The sequence below is a fragment of the Podarcis vaucheri genome, assembly GCF_965113315.1.
Source record: "Podarcis vaucheri genome assembly, chromosome: 9".
In the NCBI taxonomy this organism is placed as follows: domain Eukaryota; kingdom Metazoa; phylum Chordata; class Lepidosauria; order Squamata; family Lacertidae; genus Podarcis; species Podarcis vaucheri.
The window spans coordinates 52,908,719-52,929,789 of record NC_138767.1 but is presented as its reverse complement, the minus strand read 5'-3'; the positions used below and the strand labels follow the sequence as shown (position 1 = coordinate 52,929,789).

Sequence of the window (21,071 nt, the reverse complement as noted above, 5' to 3'; positions counted from 1 at the left end):
AAGTACACGATTTACCTATTTAATATTGAGGACCAGTTACCAGAAGCATGCAAAAGAAAACAATAGCAGCCATTTGCTGGCTTGTGATCAGTCAAGTGTGTTTGCTCAGAAGTGGGCAAATTTGTGGAGAATTTAACACATGCAATTGCTGGAGAGCATTCCACATTGTTTTTAAAGCATGTGTATATTCAAAAAGTTTAGCGGTAATAGTTAATTTTTAGAAGTGAGATCTTGAAAGCTCTTCCTACAGTCCCAGATGTATGGAAGAGGGTTACTCAGCAATGCCAATGAGGAAATGCAGTATCCTCATATACACATCAAAGGTGCTTTCTCATTATTATTTCACCTGTTCCAGAACTGAGAATTGGCACTAAAATTAGGTTGCGGACCTTCTGAAGCTGGATATATCACTCCTTGCAAGTGGATACACTGTGTGTGTGTGTGTGTGTGTGTGTGTGTGTGTGTGTGTGCTGGGTGCAAAAGGAAGCAGAGAGAAAGAGACAGCAGTGAGTTCCGGTGTGGCACAATGGGAAAAACGGGTACAGCCAGTGAAAACTGAACACAGCCTGCAAGTGTGAGGGCAAACACAAGAGTAATTGTGAATAAGTCTACTGAAGTGAATGGCTTAGCTGTACATATTTCTGGACTGTATATGCCCAAACATGCATACAAAGAAAAATGATGATAGGAAATGTCAGAGAAAGATTAGGCCTTTGGGACTACGTATGGCAACTGAAATTGAAAAAAATGCAACCAATAATTTACAACCACCAGAGACACAATGACAGAAAAGACAGAGTGTGAAAGAAAGACCAGCGTTGGACACCGAGAAGGAAAAAAGATGAAAGTATGTGGAAAATCAATAGGGAAGGGGGAGAGGGGATGCACGAAGAGAGACGGATAAAAACAGAAGAGAAATACAGGCAGAAAAAATGAACACAGAATTTTTTTGACATAGAAAAAGTTATGTAAACACAGCTACTTCATCCAGTAAGGATACAGTAGATTGGTGAATAAAGTACCCAAGTCAGGATGTGAGGTAACAACATCAACAATAATATATAACTTCAGTAATATCTAAGGTGTGACCACACTTGGAATATTGTGTACAGCTGTAGACCACATTCACATCACACATTTAAAGCATCATAATACTACTTCAAACATCCCCCAGAGAATTCTGGTAAATGTGGTTTGTTCAGAGCCCCTTTTCCCCTCACAGAGCTGCTGTTCTCAGAGTGGTTCTCTTCACAAGGAACTCTGGAAATTGTAGTTCTGAGAGGGGGAAAGGGCTCTCCAAACTACTTTCAGGAGCCTTAACAAAATATTATTCCCATAATTCTTTGAGGGAAGCCATGACTGTTTAAAGTGGCATCATTGTGCTTTAAATGTACGGTGTGAATGTGGCCCTCATAATCCTACCACAAAAAAGATACTGTAAAGCTGGGAAATGTTGAGAAAAGGGCAACCTAAATTATCAAAGCAATTCTATTGTGAGGAAAATGGCAACACCTGGAGATTTTTCTGTTACGGAAAAGGTGAGCAAGAAGGGTGTATAAAATTATGTGGTGAAAGCAGACAGAAAAGTTTATCTCTCTCACACACAAAGTAAAACTCAGTGATATCCAGTGACTCATGATGTTGGAAGATTTAGGGCAGACAATAAAGGATTTCCCCACACAGTGTAAAGCGAACTACAAAATTTCCTCCCACAAGGTAGTCACGATCACTCAATACTACCTCAAAAGTATATGCATAAAAATGATCTAATGGTTTTTTTTAAAAAAAAATTGATGCCTATGATCATTCTCTTTTTTATAATTTTATTTATAGTTTTCATTTATATACATTTCAATAGTTTAACAATAGTTCTAACATTTCAAACCTCAAATTCCTTCCTCCCCTTTCTGTGGTTCCTTAAATTTTATCGTTTCCTGTGTAAATTAACTTATTTGTTTATTCATCTATTTTGATTATATATTCTTTTGAAACTGCAGGTTGTTACAGTAATCATGCCAATGTCTTTATCTGTTTAAAATTTGTTTGTAAATATTCAATAAACCATTTCCATTTTTTTAAAATAAAAAGTTTTTTATCTTGATTTCTTATTCTTCCAGTAACTTTTGCCATTTCTGCACAATCCATAAGTTTATGTATCTTTTCATTTCTTGTCCTTTTCTTTCCATTTTTGGGCAAATAACATTCTTGCAGCTGTAGTTGCATACATAAATAAATTTCTATACTGTTTGGGTATAATTCCCAAGAGAAAAGCTTCTTCTTTTTAAAAAAATGTTAGTCCATTATCATTCTCAGTCACTTAAAAGAGTACAGTGGTATTCGTTCTGGAGGTCCGTTCTTAACCTGAGGTACCACTTTAACTAATGGGGCCGCCCTCTGCCGCCAGCGTGTGATTTCTGTTCTCATCCTGAGGTAAAGTTCTTAACCAAAGATACTACTTCCCGGTTAACGGAGTCTGTAACCCAAAGTGTTTGTAACCCAAGGTACCACTGTACTTTACAAGGCTTCTGGGCTTTTCACATTCCATCCCTTTTCAACCTGCCAGTTTTTTAAACCTGGATTTCCACAGATTAAGGCAATTCAGATATAATGGACTAGATCACCACCGTACAAAAGGTATTGCTATGAAGTGTGGAATGGAAAGCATTGCACAGGGCAAGATTAAGCTCTCTCTTAATGAAAATTTTGAACGGATCATATCATTGTAATCAATCAAGGGAATTGCTCAAAGTGAAGGCTGCCACCTCCTTGTGACATACCAGGCACTTCAACTGGTGTTAACCTCACTTTCTTATCTGTAAAGAGAACAGCAATTATTTGGTTTAGCCAACCTTCACCTAAGAGGAGAGGAAGAAGAATGAAGAAAGGTACAGAAAGCTAATTCAGGACTAGTTCTCAACTTAGTTTTAAGGTGGAGTTTTCTTATAAGACCCAGGACTTATGTTACCTCAACAAATTGGTTGTTGACAACTGTTACTTTTTATGTTGATGGCATAATATAAAATTTAAAAAAATAATGAGAAAGGGGGGGGGAGAGATAATGGGGTTATAATTATTAATAAAAACACTCCTAGGCTAGAAGGATAAGCAGCTATCTTATCTTTAAAAGACATCTGAAGGCAGCCCTGTTTAGGGAAGTTTTAAATATTTAATGCTGTATTGTTTTTAACACTCGATTATGAGCCACCCAGAGTGGTTGGGGAAACTTGGCCAGATGGGTGGGGTATAAATAATAAATTATTATTATTATTATTAGTAGTAGTAGTAGTAGTAGTAGTAGTTATTTTATTATTATTAGTGGTACCTCAGGTTACATACGCTTCAGGTTACAGACTCAGCTAACCCAGAAATAGTGCTTCAGGTTAAGAACTTTGTTTCAGGATGAGAACAGCTGCTGCGCAGCAGCAACAGGAGGCCCCATTAGCTAAAGTGGTGCTTTAGGTTAAGAACAGTTTCAGGTTAAGTACGGACCTCCAGAACAAATTAAGTACTTAACCTAAGGTACCACTGTATTTATTTCTGACAGATAAATGTCCACCCAGAACACACTGGTAAATGACCGTAATAGAAAGACTTGATTTGACTTGACTTATAAGACTCTAGCTAGATACCTGATGCTTTTTGAGCAACTGATGTTCTCCAATAGCAAATGCAACCCGCCCCTACAAAAAAACCATTAAATCAATACAATTTAACCTTTAGAAAAAAAATACCCTATTTTAACTCTGAAAACATGGTAGAAAAAAATTGGGGAAAAATTATCACTATGATTTTAAAATGTGTAGAGTATTAAAAGAATTTCCATATATTTATCTACTCAGGTTCAGTTCTGGAGAACAGCACTGCAAAACCCAGAGAAGTGAATGTTTTCGTTTGTGTACTGCTTCAGAAAATGTGAATGAGGTAGGTTCACCTTTGAATGCAATCTGAATCTAACTTCTCCCCAAATTTATCCATACCTCAGAGTAACTCCTATTGAACCCAATGGGGTTCTTACTTTCTTTGGCATGGATGTGCTACTGGTATTCTGATTTCCTAGTCACATGTTTGTAAGGCTGAATCCGTTCAATTGTTGCTAGGTGGCAGCACACTCATGGAATAGGATATAAACCAATGGGTATTTCTGCACTTCCACAGGCATATACACCTGTGCACCTCTGCTTTTTTCGTGGAAACTGGGAGTCTGGAAACTTCAGCAGAGAGACATTGAACTACTGTGGGAGATCTTAAAACAGTCACCTTAGAGAAATGCTGAGGTGTACCAAAGCCATATTAAGACAATTTCATTTTAAATGGATTGTGTGCAAACACAAAAGTATAGGGAAAACCTATTGAGGCAGACAAATGTGGACCAGTTACCAGCTTAAACCAAGGTTACACAATTTTTGCCCAAACAAATATGTGAAAATGAGTATACAGGCACCAGATGATGAGGAAAGAGAAGCCCTTGGAAGGATGAGCGTGTGAGTCACTAAAGGGCCTGGAGCCTATTTAATTCTGATCTGGCTTTCCAAGTGCAAGGCAGCTCAGATTCTATGCAGGACGAAGAATAAAATCACCAGCTATTGCTCATTTGCATATGTCCTTGTTTAAGTGCATCTGCCACAGCTAAGGCTGCCAGGTCACAACCTAGAAATCCTGCCTGTCTCATTAACAGCTCAGCAGCTGCAGAAGAGTATGTAACCACAGCTTCTCCTGTCCTGCTCCTCCAATATCCAGGTCTCATTGCTGACCCTGCTTGTCTATCTGCTCTGGGATTAAGAAGATAGTGGGAGGAAACTCCAGCTTGCATCTTCCTTATTATTGCATATTTATACTGCCCTTCAGGAGGCGCACCTAGGTGAGGTGGTGGTGAAAAGAGGGGACGAATAAGGAGCGAGGATACCTTGCTCAATCATGGATTGCAATTTGCAATATTCATGCAATGAGGTTATTTAAATCAGGAAAATAACTTTTGAATCAGAAAAGCTACACCTCTGAATAATACTACAGTGGTACCTTGGGTTAAGAACTTAATTCGTTCTGGAAGTCTGTTCTTAATCAGAAACAGTTCTTAACCTGAGGTACCACTTTAGCTAATGGGGCCGCCGCTGTGCGATTTCTGTTCTCATCCTGAAGCAAAGTTCTTAACCCGAGGTACTATTTCTGGGTTAGCGGAGTCTGTAACCTGAAGCATCTGTAATCCGAGGTACCACTGTAGTAGCTGGAGAAAGGGCTATTTCTTAAACATTGTGTGGACCCTTGGTCTGATCCAGCAGAGCTCTTATGTTCAGCTGCTGGGACATGGTGCAGAGTAGGAGAAAAACAGCCATGGGAGAAGAAGCAGGACTTGAGTGTGTGTGTGTGTGCAGGTACTGGAGAGACAGGAGAAGAGCAGGACCTGGGTCTGCTGAACCAAACTCTCAAGACCGGTTGTGCAGACTATGGGTCAGAGAAGAAGAATGATGATCCAGAATTAGGGATAGGTGAATCTGTCGTCTTTGGGTTTCTTTCAGTTTTGGTTCTCTCCATTTCTCATTTCCCCATCCTCAAGTTCAGTTCTCCACCTCCGTTCACAAAAACTCAACAGCAGTTGAGTGCAAATTTCTTCTAGTATTCCTGCCTTCATATGCAATTTTGCAAATTTACACATTTTCACAAAGCAATTTCCCCACATATAATGTCTTTTGTATGCTGTTTTCAAATGTGTTTTATGAGCACTCATATTTTGCACACATTCCTTGGCTGCAGAAGTGCCTTGCAAATTTAGAGAAGTGCAAATTCCAAAGAATGGCTAAGCATATTGGTTGACATATTCGGTTGGCATATTGTTATGGAAAATGTGAATGTGGCAGGACTGCCTTTAAATGTGAACTGAATCAAATCCTCTCCCCCCCCCCATTCCTAACCCCTATTTCCACCCACCACAGGGTGGGTTAGGTAGATTTCACCAGTAAATGCAGTCTGCGTCTCCCCCATCCCTGTATAGAATGTAATGCATTCATTTGCTCTGTGACACGTGATATTCAGTAATCCAAATGAGGGTATTAATTACACAAGTCTGTTACCAATTCACATAAATAGATTCATGCAGAAAAGGAATGACTTTGACCCTCAGCTGCAGAATAGTTATATAAAGTAATTTCTTATTAAGAGCTTAATCCGTAAGAATTTATGAGGAGTCCTGCTAGGTTTGTCTAATCTAGACTCCCTTTTCTAAGATTGGCCAGTCTGGTGTCATGCCCACAAGGAAGACAAGTCAACAGAAGCCTTTACCTACTGCTTGCTCCCACCACCTGAAACTTAGAGGTTTACTCCTGAACATGGAGACTTCACTAGACTCATGTAATGTGCTTTATATGGGGCTGCCTTGGAAGATGTCTCAGGCACTCCATTTAGTTTAAAGCAGATTACTAATTGGGACGGTCATTAACTCTGACCATATCATACCAGTACTTTGACAGCTGCACTGTCTCCTGGTTTATTTCCAGGGTCAGTTCAAAGAGCTAGTTTTGACCTTTAAATCTCTTTCACAGCTTGTAACCATGATAGCCATGTGAGTGACCATACATTAAGTTTTCCTCTTCCTAGTCCCTTTGCCATTGGAGGTGTGTCAGGTGGCTATTGGAGAGAGGGTCTTTTCAGCGGTAGTTCCCCAACTTTGGAATGCTCTCTCCAAAGAGGCTTGCCTGATGCCTATCTTTGGCATGAGGTGAATATCCTTTTCTCCTCCTCCCCCCGACACTCTCACTTAAATGGCACCTGTTTGGTTTGTGGTCTATGCTTCCTGTTTTAGAACTACTGCTTTTAGCTTGTGGACACAACAATTGAAATTTATCTTTTATCTCAAATCTTGAAGGGTGGGATAGAGATGTTCATAAGAAGCTGTTAGGACTGGTCATTGTCCTCTTCAGATCACCACACAAATGCTTCTTGTTCTTTTATAACTTTTTATTGCGTATTAACAAAACAATCTTATAAACGGTTCTTAACTTAAACAAGGATGTGGACAGGCTGCTTGGACGCGTGAAACCAACCACCTGTCTCCTGGATCCTTGCCCATCCTGGCTTATAAAAGCTAGCCAGGAAGGACTGGGCGATGGGCTTCGTGGGGTGGTGAATGCTTCCCTCTGTGAGGGAACATTCCCAGATCCGCTGAAAGAGGCGGTCATTAAACCGCTTCTTAAAAAACCATCTTTAGACCCGGCCAGTATGGCCAACTATCGCTCAGTCTCAAATCTTCCATTCTTGGGCAAGGTGATTGAGCGCGTGGTTGCTGAACAACTCCAGGCACGCCTGGAGGATGCGGACCATTTGGATCCCTTCCAATTGGGATTCAGGCCTCATCATGGGACTGAAACTGCCTTGGTCGCGCTGGTTGATGATCTCCGGCGAGCTAGGGACAAAGGTGAGCGTTGTTTCCTAGTTCAGCTGGATCTCTCAGCGGCCTTTGATACAATTGACCATAACACCCTTCTGGACCGTCTAGAGGGGCTGGGAGCTGGGGGCACTGTTATACAGTGGTTTCGCTCCTTCTTCCTGGGCCGTGTTCAGAAAGTGGTGGTGGGGATGAGTGTACAAATAATAATAATAATAATAATAATAATAATAATAATAATAATTTATTAATTATTAATCCTCAGAGTCACTTATTTCAGATAACTTCTGCTTCTCTGTGACCAGCCACTCTCAAAATGTCGAACGCGCCCTTCCTTTCGCTTTCCCGCTCTTTTTTCTAACCTCCTCACTAGAGCTGGCTTGTATCTCCCCTCCTCCGAATCTGAGCTAGAACTTAACCCTTGCCTTTCCTGGGAACATCCTGTCCCTCCCTGTTGTTCCTGTTGCTCTCTTCTATTAGATTCACTGTTCTCCTCCCCCCCCTTGGGGAATGCTCCCCCCCCCCCGAGAAACTAGAAACTTCTAACTCTTCCCTGACAAGTAGCATAGCTCTCATGGCTCATAGTAGCTGTTGAGAGGTATCTGTGGACGTGTTGAATTCTTTCATAAAAGCACCAGCACTCTAGATCATTGCATCTTGGAAAAAATGCACAAATTCTATGCTCTGTAAGGCACTGCAAAGTGGCTGCAGTCCCCAACCATGTATATGGGAGCCAAAGACTGCTAGTTCTGGCTACAGTTAGAAGAGGCTAGATTTCTAACAATCATCATTTTACCAGCTGCATCTCTGGGTGTAGGCCTCTTGTGGGTGTGCATTTTAAAGTTTTATCAGCTAACTGTATAAAAGGATTGAAGTTCTGACAAACCTGGAAGATTTCTAAGTACAGTACTCTGAACTTACTCCTCCACAGTACCAAGAAAACTACTGAATTTAAGTCTAGTTTCTAAGGAAACTCCCATATCTTGCTTCTCTGTAACATTTCACAAGATGATCAAATATTCCACCTTTAACTCTAGAGGCAGCAGAAGTCGGGTAGAGTAGAATTTGTGCACCCAGAAAGAGCTGACTTGCCCTGTGAAGCTTTAGATTACTGGCCTAACATTTCCCCAAGGCTTTCCTAAAGGAGCAAAAGCCAAATGTATGGTGTATTTCAAACATATGGACTTTATCAGGCAGGCAGTCTGTTTTGTTGCTACTGTCTGTCTGCCACGGCTAAGCTAGCAGATCTGCAATTACATATTTTACATATTAGTGTTGGCTGGTGTTTCATTCTGACTGCAAAGATCACAACTCAGTTTCTCTTCATTTAGGAAACAAGGTGGCTAGTTCTAAGTATGTGAGCAGATTGGAAAGGGCTAGATGTGCAGCTGCTAAGATCCATGTTGTTTCCTTTCCTTACCTCCAGTCATTTTCTATCACCCAGACTCTAATCGCACTGCCTCCAACTTCATAGTCCTCCACTGACCTTCTCTCACTGTCCCTCTGCATCCTGGATTTCTACATTTCTTTGGACGCAGTGCAATTCAACCATTCTCCTACAATAGCATCTGACCCATTCAAATCTTCCTCTATACTATATAGCATGCCACTTCCCTATAAACGTTATAATACTATACTATATGTATGAATTACTAAACAATACTATACTATACAATATACTAATGTCAGTAATGACTTTTTTATGCAGTACCACAAATCATTACCTTGTGTGATGCTGCAACAAATATCCTGGCAAGAACCGATTCAGGCACATGTAAATTGTGATCCATCTTATCAACCACAGCCTATCAACCATATATTGTGTCCCACTAGGTGTTCAATAAATTTTGACTTTTTACAGCCTGCCTTGTTAGGACTGCAAAAATGGGGAACTGTCAGCCACCAGGGAGGTGACCTGTGCTTTGCTTGATGAGTCTGAAGTTGCACAAATCTCGTCCAAACAGATCAGCTCATTTGCACTTGTCCAGAAAAGAATTCGTCTCTCAGATGATGACATAAAAAATAGGTTAGTCGGGTGTGATCTGTCTTGGACATACCTGCATAATTTGTGATCTATTAAGTCAACTACAGCCCAACAGTCACATATTGTGCTGTGGTGAGTGGTTAAGTTCTCTGTCTTCATAGTTCCAAACAGACAACAAAAATAGGAGATTTATGCAGGTACTGGTAGGCCATCATATATGGCAAGCTACATTTGGCTTGGGAGAAATCACAGTGCAGGCCTGTTCTAGATGTTTTTCTTCAACTGTTATTCAGAAGCTTTATGTACTAGTAAAGCAAATCAACGCACTCAGGGTGGCCAGGATAGCTTCAATGTGTTCATTGTGCAACATAAGCTATTACCTATTACTATCAAAGGTTTAACACCGTAGTATTTTCCAGATGAGATATCAGAACTTAGAGCACAAGTCAAATAAGAACCAAAACACAGAACACTGCAAAAATATACTAGCAATCAATGAAAGGAGTTTATAGAACCAGACACTGGCATGACAAGAAACAGTTAATATTTTTTCTGTAGCTCAGATACACTAATAGAAAGTCTTGCCCCTGACCAACAACCAGAAGATAGCAATCTTAATCAAATTGGAAATAGGGCATATTCAGTGCAGTTCTCTCGCTGCATTGAAAGCATTTGAGGTTGCAGTAACATAACAATCGATTCAATGTGTATTTACTAAAATACCACTCTTTTTAGTGGGGCTTGCTCTCAAGTTGCTGTGCATAAAATTGCACGCTTTAGTCTATTTTAAACTTATGTCAAGCACTTTTGTGTGTTCACATATGTATGTATTAACATTTCAGAAAGCTAGTGACAAAATAAATGAAATGCTGACTTTTGGGGACATTCTAACATCTTACACTTTTGCTTTGCCTAATTAAAGGGTAAAGGTAAAGGTACCCCTGCCCGAACGGGCCAGTCTTGACAGACTGTGGGGTTTGTGCGAATTACTTTTCAATAAATTTGGACTTATCTCATGGGATATTGGAATATATTATTTACCATTCAAGCCATGTGACATACATTGCTGACATTTACTGGTAAGTCTCAAAGGCCTGCCAGATAACATTACCTTTAGCCAATGCCTGAATTTGCTTTCCAGTGAATGTGGTACCAGGTAAGCTCCGGCTGTTCTAAAAGCTTCTTACTAAAGGAATGGGCAAGCTCTTTTGTAACATTTTAATAAAAAGGCACTACTGTTGGGAATTGAGAAACAGATGTTTAATGATTAAAATTATGCCAGCTAAGATAATTTGGAAGTAAACACATGTTAGGTTGATGAAGTCATCTAGGAAGGGGAATGCGTGTTTGCTTACATATGTTGAAATCTTTCTTTTTTCTTGAAGCTCATCTAGCATGAATAAGAAGGAAAATTTAAAGAGACATGTAGCTGCCAGTATTATCATTCCCCCACTGTTTTTAAACTTTAAAGCCATTTTCTTACCTCTTAAGTCATCTTCATTTGTAAAATGTGAGGTACTGTTTATTAAATTTTCTGGACAAACTAGGGGCTTGATGTGGGCCTCTGGTTGATCCAATCAGCTGCAGCATGTGCATATTTAAAATGTTGAGATTTCATTAGATACAGAGCAAGTGAAGATGGGTAGCAAACAGAGAGTTTTACATGCAATTTTATTGGGGAAGTATTGCCAGGGATCCAGGAAGTTGGCAGAAACAGCTACTGTACAAGCAAGCAACCAACAGGTCTACTGAGAGACTGGTGACCTGCAAGATCAGTGCTATGTTTGTTTTTCTGCCTGGGGACATATAGAAGTAAACCTGCAGCAAGTACAAGCTGACATCCCAGCTGGAAGAGAATATACAAGGGCTTAACATATACCTATCTATCAGCAGAGATGCAGAATTCCTAGATATAGCACAGGAAGTGTTTTTAGAAGGACATGGGCAATCTTGAAGGAAAAGGAAGGAAACACAAGAGGACAGCACAGGGAAAAGCACTCCACACAGGAGCAAAATAACCAGATTCTCTGTGGCTGATTGCAGGGCCTTCCAATAGACAATGTTTTCACCACTGGATCAATAACAGTTACTGTAGGCTGCACAGAGCACCAAGGAGAACTCAGAGGACTCTGAATAGAAGGAACCATGCAGTTGCTCCAAAGAGGAGATGTGTGGTTGCAACTGGTGACTCCCAAGCGCCCTATCTAAAAAAACTCATTTGGATGAATAAAGACTTCTCTGCTGAGCTCAGATTTAAAAGGGATGCTTAAAGAAAATGGAAGGAGGAGCAAACCAGCAAGGACAAATATATAGCCAGAGCTTGTATAGAAAATGTCAACAGAAGGGCTAAGCTCAGAAAGGTCTTAGGCTTATAAGAGACATTGAAAACAAAAAGGGGGGGTTGGGTTGTATTTTGAGCAGTAAGCGGAAAAAGGCACACTTATTTATATTAATTCAAGTTGCTTGGATTTTTGTCTTTTTGGTTTTCAATAGTTTTATTATGTAATTCAATATCATGAACAACAAACTCAACGGGATGTAAATAAGATAAAATTCAGTGCAACCTTCAGCTTATCGAAACAAAGAAGTAGATAGGCAAGTGGGTGTGTTGTAGGGTACGACTGCGTATTTTAGGTAATGAACAGCAAAGAATAAAGGTCTTATTGCTCTGTGTTTCCAGGGACCAAAAGTATGCTTTCATTTGTTAGGTTACAAATGGGCAGACAGAAAGCTTATAGATTCCAAAAAGGGGGCAGTCCAGTCTGGCCCTTGTACATCTACATCATCATTATCGAAATAAACGAAGTCTTGCCAAGTGTTCTGAAAGGAGTCTGTGGCTTTGTGATTTCTTAAGGTCGTTAGATGGTTTTTAGTTGTCCTGTAACAGCTAGGTTCCAGGGCTTTTCTTTCAAATGTTGGGTGGTAACTCCGCCTGCATCTTCCTAGTGTTGAGTGATAGTGAGATGTTCTGCCACCAACATGCAGTGTATCAAGTCTTTTGAGGGATCCTCTCAACCCCCCCCCCCCAAGAAAGCAGCAAAAAGACAAAGATGTGGATCTTTTAAGTCACTTTGATTCTTGCAACAGGAAACAAGAAGGTAAATATGAAAGATGGCCTTTCTAACAATGTGTGGCAGCTTGGGTTTGTTAATTGGTATACCCTCCCACATTTCAAATTTTATATAAACACTTACAGGATTTTGCTGATTAAACAGTATATAAATCTTGTCAAATAAATAGATTCAAAAGTCATATCCTGAGGTTTAATAGTATTTATTTCTCAGATAAACAAAATATTCATATTTTATTTAAACTACAATTAATATATCTGTTAGAAGGAAGTGGATTGATCCAGTAAAGTTTTCTTAACTAGTTGGCAGATAGCATTTTTTTCATGTTATTTTTCTGATTGTTTCTATTTTTATAAAGCTTCCCATTTTTTAGTAAATAAACTAAAAAAAAATGCATTTTCTTTCATGATGGCTTGTTCATTTAAAAACTACAACAACAATGCCTCAAACCAATACAGTAATAGGCAAGGCTATTTTTGCTTAAGCAATGCTCTGTACAACACCTACTGAAATGGATTAGCTCCCCTTATTTAACAGGTTCCTCTAGTGTTTTTAAAATAGCCTTCTTAATATAGTCTGTTCTCTGTTTTTCATTTAAGGGTGATTATACTAACTCTCCTTAAAACGGATCACTTCAGCACTGTGCCTAATCCTGTTCAGTCGAGTTATTTTCCAGAATGCAAATACAAAGCTTTCTATTGTGAAGTTATCAATACTGTTGGTTTGTCGCCGTTCCGTTTCCCCACAGCCTTGGAAAATTAAATATTAGTCTTGTCCGCTGAAGTCTTTTTCGGAGAGTGGGGGGGGATGGGAGGAAACGGTATTTTTAACCATCTCCTCCTAACCTGCCAACGTTCCCTTAGCTGCTAATTCTCTCTGACACAGACAGACAGATATCCCTCGGGAAGCATGTTGAACACACTGAAGGTTAAGGCCAGAGAAGTACAATGAGCTCGGGGGGCAGCCAATCACATTTGAGGAAGCTCTAAAGATCTGATGCCTCTGGACAAATAGTACAGCATGGAACTGACTGCGCATGAATAGAACATACATGTTGCTGCAAGTGCCTATACTACTGGCAGAGGCTACCAGGTGGATCAGATAGACGAGAAGGGGCATCACCACCACTGTATAGAAGCAGGTGGCACATTAACTTGTTTCATGCCAGCTAGCATCGAGTGAGCTGTCTGACTGCAACGTTTCTCAGCAGCTGGAATGCTGTCATTTCAAGGTACTGGCACCTTTTTATTTGTTAAACCAAAACCTTGTTCTCATTCAAGGAGTGATTTGATATATATATATGAGGCTGCATGAAGTTGAAAAGGGGAGATCACACACTCCCTCCCCAAGCATGCTTTTTCTCCTGTGCTAACTGCTAAGTTGTAACAGGTTTGTTTCCCCCCTGTGGCTACAGCCAGGGTAGGATTGTCCAACAAGAGAAACACACACACACACACACACACACACACACACACACACACACACACAAAATATTCTGTTTCTGTTGATTAGCAGAGAGACTTCTTTTCAGCCATATCAGATACAGAATAGGTTGCATACGTCAGCTTGGTTTATTGTTCCTGTTGCTTCTGTTATAACTTGGTTTCATTTGCTGCACTGAAATGGGCATTTGTTACAGTTAGATGAGCAACAAAAAGGAGAGAACTAAAAGCTAATCTTCCAGCCGTGTGTCTAAATTCTTTTTGAGAAGAAGGGAATAACAGCTGTGCTGGGGACTCTCTTCCAACAATGAAGCTTAAAGTTGTGGCATGGTACTAACCCAGCCTCCCCCACCCCACCCCCCACCCCTTCCAGATGTTTTGGACTACAACTCCCACCAGTCCTATCCAGCACAGCCATAGTGCTACTAAACAGTTCTGTTTATCAGTATAGCTGTGCTCCTCCAGGACATTAATGTTTTATCCAATCATGTGACCAGCTGGTGTAAAACATAAAACAATGTCCTTCAATTTTCCTGAGGGATAGTAAAAGATGGCATAGTGATTAGGTTGATAAAATGAAAACTCTTTCCCTGCTTAAAAAAAAAAGTATCTGTAGATGTGAACTGTAGAAAGCGCTTATTCTTTTGCTTCCTGTTTTCCTCCTGTTGTCCATCAAGAGCAATTAACAGTGCAGCAAGTTAGAATTTTATCCAGTGCCCTCAGGGGCTATTGTTGGCTGCTCTAGAGTTTTGAGCCTAATGAATCCAGATGCAATTCGGCTATTAATGTAATGAGTTCTCAATAGTATGTTGTCTCATAAATTAAAATGCCATTGGGTCCTCAATAAATAATTACAGCCACTGTGTTGAAGGGCACATTTGCATGACAGCGGTCTGCACTCTGGGTTCCAGGCCCTTTTAACACACCATCTGAAACAAGGACACGTACCTGGGAGGAAAAACTTGAGTAGCTTCTCCATTCTGGGCACCTTTCTTAATATATATGGGAAACCAACCTTGCATACTGCATAGCCAGAGTTTTATTCCTATCCACTGTGGATGATGGGTTAAGCTTTAACATGTATACATATTAAAAATGAGTGCAACAAGCCCTGAAATAAGCAATGCAGGAGGTAACATGTTAGTCCTCCTGAAACCAACTATCACTACAGCAGCTTAAGGCTGTAGTCCTGGGAGTCACTTTCCTGTGTGTAAGTCCTACTCAGTCAAAGGGATGTACTTCTGAGTCGAGTTACATAGGACTGGTATGTGGTGTGTTTAACGCTGCCAAATTTGTCTAGGAGGATCCACACATCACTTAAGCTACTATTTCTTGCTTCTCATACAGAAGGAGTTTTCAGGTCATAGCTAAAAGGTAGAGTTTACAAAGATACTTTTTTCCTGTGTGCAGATATATATAGCTGGCAGCAGGTTTTCAAGGATTCAGATAGGGATCTCTCCAAATCCAATACCTGAGATCATGTTGAGTAGAGATCTGGTGAATTGAATGTGAACGTTTCCATGTGCAAAGCATGGGCTCTGCTACTGAAAAACAGTTCCAATGCCAGGGGGACGAAAATAAATATGCATAGGACCAGGGTGTAAATTACCTTATATGCATTTGCATGGATTAATTGAAAGCCCACCATTTTACAGTACAGTTTATAAACTTCCTAAGGCTGCAGTCCTAAACAAGCTTAACAAGGCTTCTTTAAGCACCATGGGGTTTACTTCCTTCAGGCATGTGATTCTTAAACAGCGTGTTTTGCCTTCACATATATAGAACAATGTAAAGTTGCATTCTTTGTTTTACCAAACTGTATGACACAATCATGGTATACATGGGATGAAGACGCCCTTCTGACATAGGTGTTGCTGTTTACCTAGGCTGTGGAGGAAGCCAGAGCCATGCTGTTGCAGAAAGAGGAGCACTGTACTGGGGGTGCCAGTCCAACTGGAGAAACTGCTCAGCCTTACCCCATCACCCTGCCCAAGCCCTGTCCAGATAAGCAGGAGTGATGCTAGTGTCAGGAGGGCAGCTTTGTCCCACCATAAAATTAAACAGTGCTATTTTTCTAGAAAAAGAGGTGCCAGAACTCACCATGAACACCATTATTCTCTTATAATGGCAATGGTACCCATCTGAGAGATGCCAGAACTGAGTTCCAGTGAGTTCTGGCTGAAAAAAGCCCTGCAAGTAACTGGTATGTTATATTACAACTATACAAAGCCATTGGTAAAAGGAGAGAAAGTGATAACTATCTCCCTCAGTGGCCATTTCACCTGGATACAAAAGAGGGACAGGTGAGACTAGTTGGCCAAACGGCCTCCTCCATTGGCTCTGTTGGAACCAATCACCATCAGCAACAATTCCACCTGACTGCAAAAGTGGAAGTGGTTGTATAGTGAGGCCTCCTCCATTAGATCAGCTGGGACCAGATCACATTTCTCTCCTTCCAACCCAGAACTCTCTCATGTAGCAGCCATGGAAGCAAGGTATGCTTATTTTTCTCTCCCATCCTTGTTCCTTTCCCTTGTTGTATGGCACTATTGAATTCTAAGCTGCTGCTATAAACTGTGGGTGCATTGGCATAAAATTGATACATAACTGTTTATCATACACAAGAAACAAACTACTGAAGGGGGTTGCAAGAAAGAAAGGAAAGATGGAAAATTAAGGTATTTGTGACATAAACATAATGCAGTGACATGGACCCTGCAACATACTCAATTATATTAGTTATATATTGTTAAATTGACAATTATAAGATTAGCATCTGTATTATCCAGGGGAATGGATATTCTTAGTTGCATGGAGATATATATACATAGTGTGAGAGAGAAGTAGATCAAGCCATTGTTGGAAAGGTTCTGTGGATCACAGACCTTGAATGGTGTAGGCACCAACCTGTGGATCTACTCCTAGAGTCCTGATATGACAGATCTTCCTGCTCACATGTAAGTTTCCTCCAAGCAGACATCTGTGCTGATGTCCAGGAGGCAGAGCTAGTGGTACGTCCTAACACAGGGGTGTGGCCCCACTCCTTGATCAACTCATGAGGAACACTTGGCCCTGAATCTCTGGTCTTCTGGTCTTACTTCTAGAATAAGCTATATTTTACAGTCTGTAGCCAATGTATTCTATGAGATTGTTGCTGTAGAATATAGGTAACCAATGTGGTGCCTTCCTGGTGTTGTGGGACCCCAGCTCCCATCAACACCAGTAAGCATGACTAATGGTCAGGGATGGTGGGAGTTGAGTCCAGTAACATTTGGAGAGTACCACATTAGCTACACCTGTTATAGAAGGATTTTAGCATTGCACAGGGCACCACTGAAATTTGGGAGCCCAAAGTCCACTACTGCCACATGGAATAGGCAAAGGGGTGGATACGGTGTCAAAGGAGTGGGGTGGGTCAGTTGTGGGCAAGTTGGCAAAGGGTTAGGTAGGGTTGGCAAGCAAATTGTACCAGCCCATAGTAGCAGCCCATAGTGTGTGTGACGGTTTGTCAGTGTGTGCACCTTATATGGAAATGAATATTTTATATGTGTTAATGATTTGATTGCTAGATTTCATGGATTTGTATTGTCGATAGTTGAAAACTGCTCTGGGGTGCATTTTGCGGCACACACACACCCCCCACCAAAGTAAACTGGTTGTCTGTTTGTTTATATAACACATAAATGAAAGAACGTGGGCACAGAATCCCAGCGTTGACATTTCTATGGAACAAGTGGTGTAGCTCAGAGGTGAAGAAGAATTTCAGCTTGCTTTTGATTCATTGTCTCTCCCCGCCCCCGCCCCCACCCACCCCGGTTTCATTTCCTAATAAAGAAAGTATTCCCTGGCGAAGTTGTTCAAGTGGGTAAATGTCCGCTCTAAATCGACAGTGCTGCATTTGTGGTTCGCTTGCTTACATAAATCCCTATCTCTCCCCATCCCTGTTTTCCATAGTGTAAAACCGAAACCATGGTAACAATTCTCACCTAGCTTGGGAACAGATATCTATCTATCTACGCACATATATACATAGACTAACGAAAGTGGTAGCTATATACCCCACTGTGTTCAGTGGAACTTTTTTCTGCTTCTATCCTCCCTTTATTGGAGGCTTAACTTGTAAGCCTTTGACATGTAGTGTTTTCCCCATCAACGCATGACAGCTAGTATTGCCACATTTTTGGTTGGTGCTCCTCAGTCTAAAAGACAAATGACAAGCAGATATTTGGCAGGTTACTACCCTCCCCCCATTCAGCCCTGCAGCTATTCAAGACTTTAGGGCAGGGAGCAGTTATCACTAATAGGGTTCCTAACCACCATTTTCCTCAAACATATCCACCATAACAACAATTGCACTTTTATTTATTTCACAAGATTTATATACTGCTGGAGTGTAAACTCAAAGCAGTTTATAAAAACAACACAATAAAAATATCAGTAAAAAGAGTAAAAAACAACTACACAATTTGAAAGGATTAAAAACAAACAAACCAGTAAGCAAATAAAAATCTTAAAACACATGTCCACATTCTACATGTCTGGGTTTGCTTACACAAAATGGGGGGGGGCGGGTTTCAGTCCTGTCAATGATGGACTTTGAACTTTCAGATTTCAGCAGTGCCCCTTGAGAAGCCAAAATTCAGTGCCACCTGCCTCACCTCCCATTCTAAGTCATGGTTGCAGCACCCTCTCGACTTGGCACCCAGTGTGGGTGAACCGGTCATGCTTCCCTAAATCCACCTCTGGTCCTATTGCATGAGCAGAGCAGACCTCTTTCTGTGCACGCAACAGCTTAGTTCAATCCAGCCCTATATGCTGTGTTGCTCTGAGTGAAAAACTTCCTGTGCGTAGAAATTTAGCAAGCCAGGGAGAAAGTATCAGCCTAGACCTCCCTGACATGCCATTTTGGTATGTTTAGGGTGGTTTTTAATGCAAAACCATTCAAATATGCAGGCCCCCTACCTGGAGTGGTACAGGCCAGCTAATGGTTTGATTCTGCTGGGTCTACAGCCCCTTTCAGGCATAAAAACACGGAACTGTGGTGACTTCTTCTGTGTGTTTGGAGCTCTGGTTTTCTCAGGTTCCAAAACATAGGGACCCCCCATATATGCAAGGCTCCCCACTGCAAAGAGTTGCCTTCCCAAAATGGACAGGGGCGGTGAGCTAGCACCTGAGGAGAGTTTATGTAAACTGGTCTTTATATGGTAAGCTGGAAAAAGAGTAGTGTGTGATTCTCAAGATAGACTACAGACTATTACTTTTAGAGCAAAATAATATTCAGCAGCAAAGTAAGGAATTTTGGGGGGGATTTGTGATAAAATGGCCTGTGTTTGCAGACACAGAGAAAAAGAAGATATGAAACTGTTGCACAGCATAGTACAGTGGTACCTCGGGTTACAGACGCTTCAGGTTACAGACGCTTCAGGTTACAGACTCCACTAACCCGGAGGTAGTACCTTGGGTCAGGATGAGAACAGAAATTGTGCAGCGGTGGCAGCGGGAGGCTCCATTAGCTATAAAGTGGTACCTCAGGCTAAGAACAGTTTCAAGTTAAGAATGGACCTCCAGAATGAATTAAGTTCTTAACCCGCGGTACCACTGTATTTAGTAGTTGAGGTAACCCTGCATTATTTCTGGAGACAAATGGCAGTGACCCACTGGGTACCAGCTGCCTCTGATTTCCTTGAAACTATGCTACATTTTCCAATAATCACTCTCGTGTTTCCCCAGGGGACTGAAGAAGTTTATTCATTGCCTGCTTAGGACACTCTAATTGCTTATCACAGTTTCCCCCATTCTGCCAGTTTCTGCTGGACACTCTTGATACAGCACAACCATCAATAAATCCCTCTATTAAAAGTCTGCTTATCCCTTTGTGGGGGGAAAGTTGTAACCATGGCAACGTTCTAATACCTCTGTAACAGTCAGAGGCTCCTCACAGCAGTTGTCATCATGTCCTTGAATTTATTTTATTTTTTTCCTCCCATTGCTATAACTTCATCTGCCCCCCCCATTCTTTTTGCTAGCTCTGTTTCTAAGTCCTGCCTGGTCTTATTCCAACCACCAAGACATTGCCATGGGGGGGGGGTCAGCTATGCCCTTTTGTATTCTTCATTCTGTATGCTAGCAGGCACATCGAGTGATACACGCAGAAGGGCAGGGGGGAATTGCACTGTGAGAGATGCACATTCCAGCACTGGTGAATGAAAAGGCAGGGAAGCTGAAAACAGGAGAGGAGTCTGAAATGGCAGGTGTAAGCGCAACCCTACCATTAGGCCAAGTGAGGTGGCTGGCACAGGTGATGGGAATCTATGAGAGGAAACAACTGTGTGGTTTTGGAGGACAGAGCTGTATGTACCATAATGGCTTGCTTTGCATTTTGCAAGCTAGTCTGCTGTCCTCAGGTACAGCAAAGGACACAATCCTATTGCCAGTGTTGCTGCTCTGGTATGTGGAAGAAAGCCTATATTACACACGCACAGCCACAATCTGCATGGCAGTTTGTGGTGGGGTCTGACTCCAGATCCCCCACTTCAAGTAAAATCAATGTACCCAGTCAAAATGTCTGCTTAGGGCGTAGGGCAATATTGTCCACATCATACAGTCATGACTGCTCAATCCCTAAGGGAAAACCACATTTTCTTGAAAGGCTCTAGATCAATTGCCTATTGGAGGAGGAAACTCATGTTTCTACACAAGACATGCCACTGAGCCTGAGGGTAGATGCTTATGCCAGCCAAACTCTAGTAGCATTTCTTGCAAAGACTGATGACCCAAACACTATGAAATTGTGCACTTTAAGCCAGTGTAAAGTTCCTTCCACAGCATGAAGGGGGACCTCACCACCATCTGGCGCTAGTGCTAGAACCTATCACTAATCCATTGCAAGAGCTTCCTTCAGGACTGCTGCTCTGGTTCTCTGCTCCAGCATCTGTATGGCCCAGCAGTGCCACGTATGGACTATTATGCTGCTTTTCTGGAAATCAGGAAGGAAAGGGGTCCATGTTGTGCTATCCTACCAGATAACAGCTTTTGCAGCTCTTGCGTGTGTGAGCTGGTCCTTTAATTAGCGGAAGCTTTCATGGAGCTGCTTCGACACATACATATTCATTAGTTGTTTATTCATAAGGATGGAATTCCCCATCACAGATCAAACACCAGTGATGGAATTTCCATATCATCCTACATTAGCTGAACCA

The 21,071-nt window shown here is 41.3% G+C and overlaps 1 long non-coding RNA gene across 1 annotated transcript in view; it reads right to left on the bottom strand.

The window, feature by feature from the left end:
• LOC309540787 overlaps window positions 1-21,071 on the bottom strand; it is a 76,925-nt gene that overhangs the window by 607 nt on the left and 55,247 nt on the right. The window lies entirely within an intron of this gene.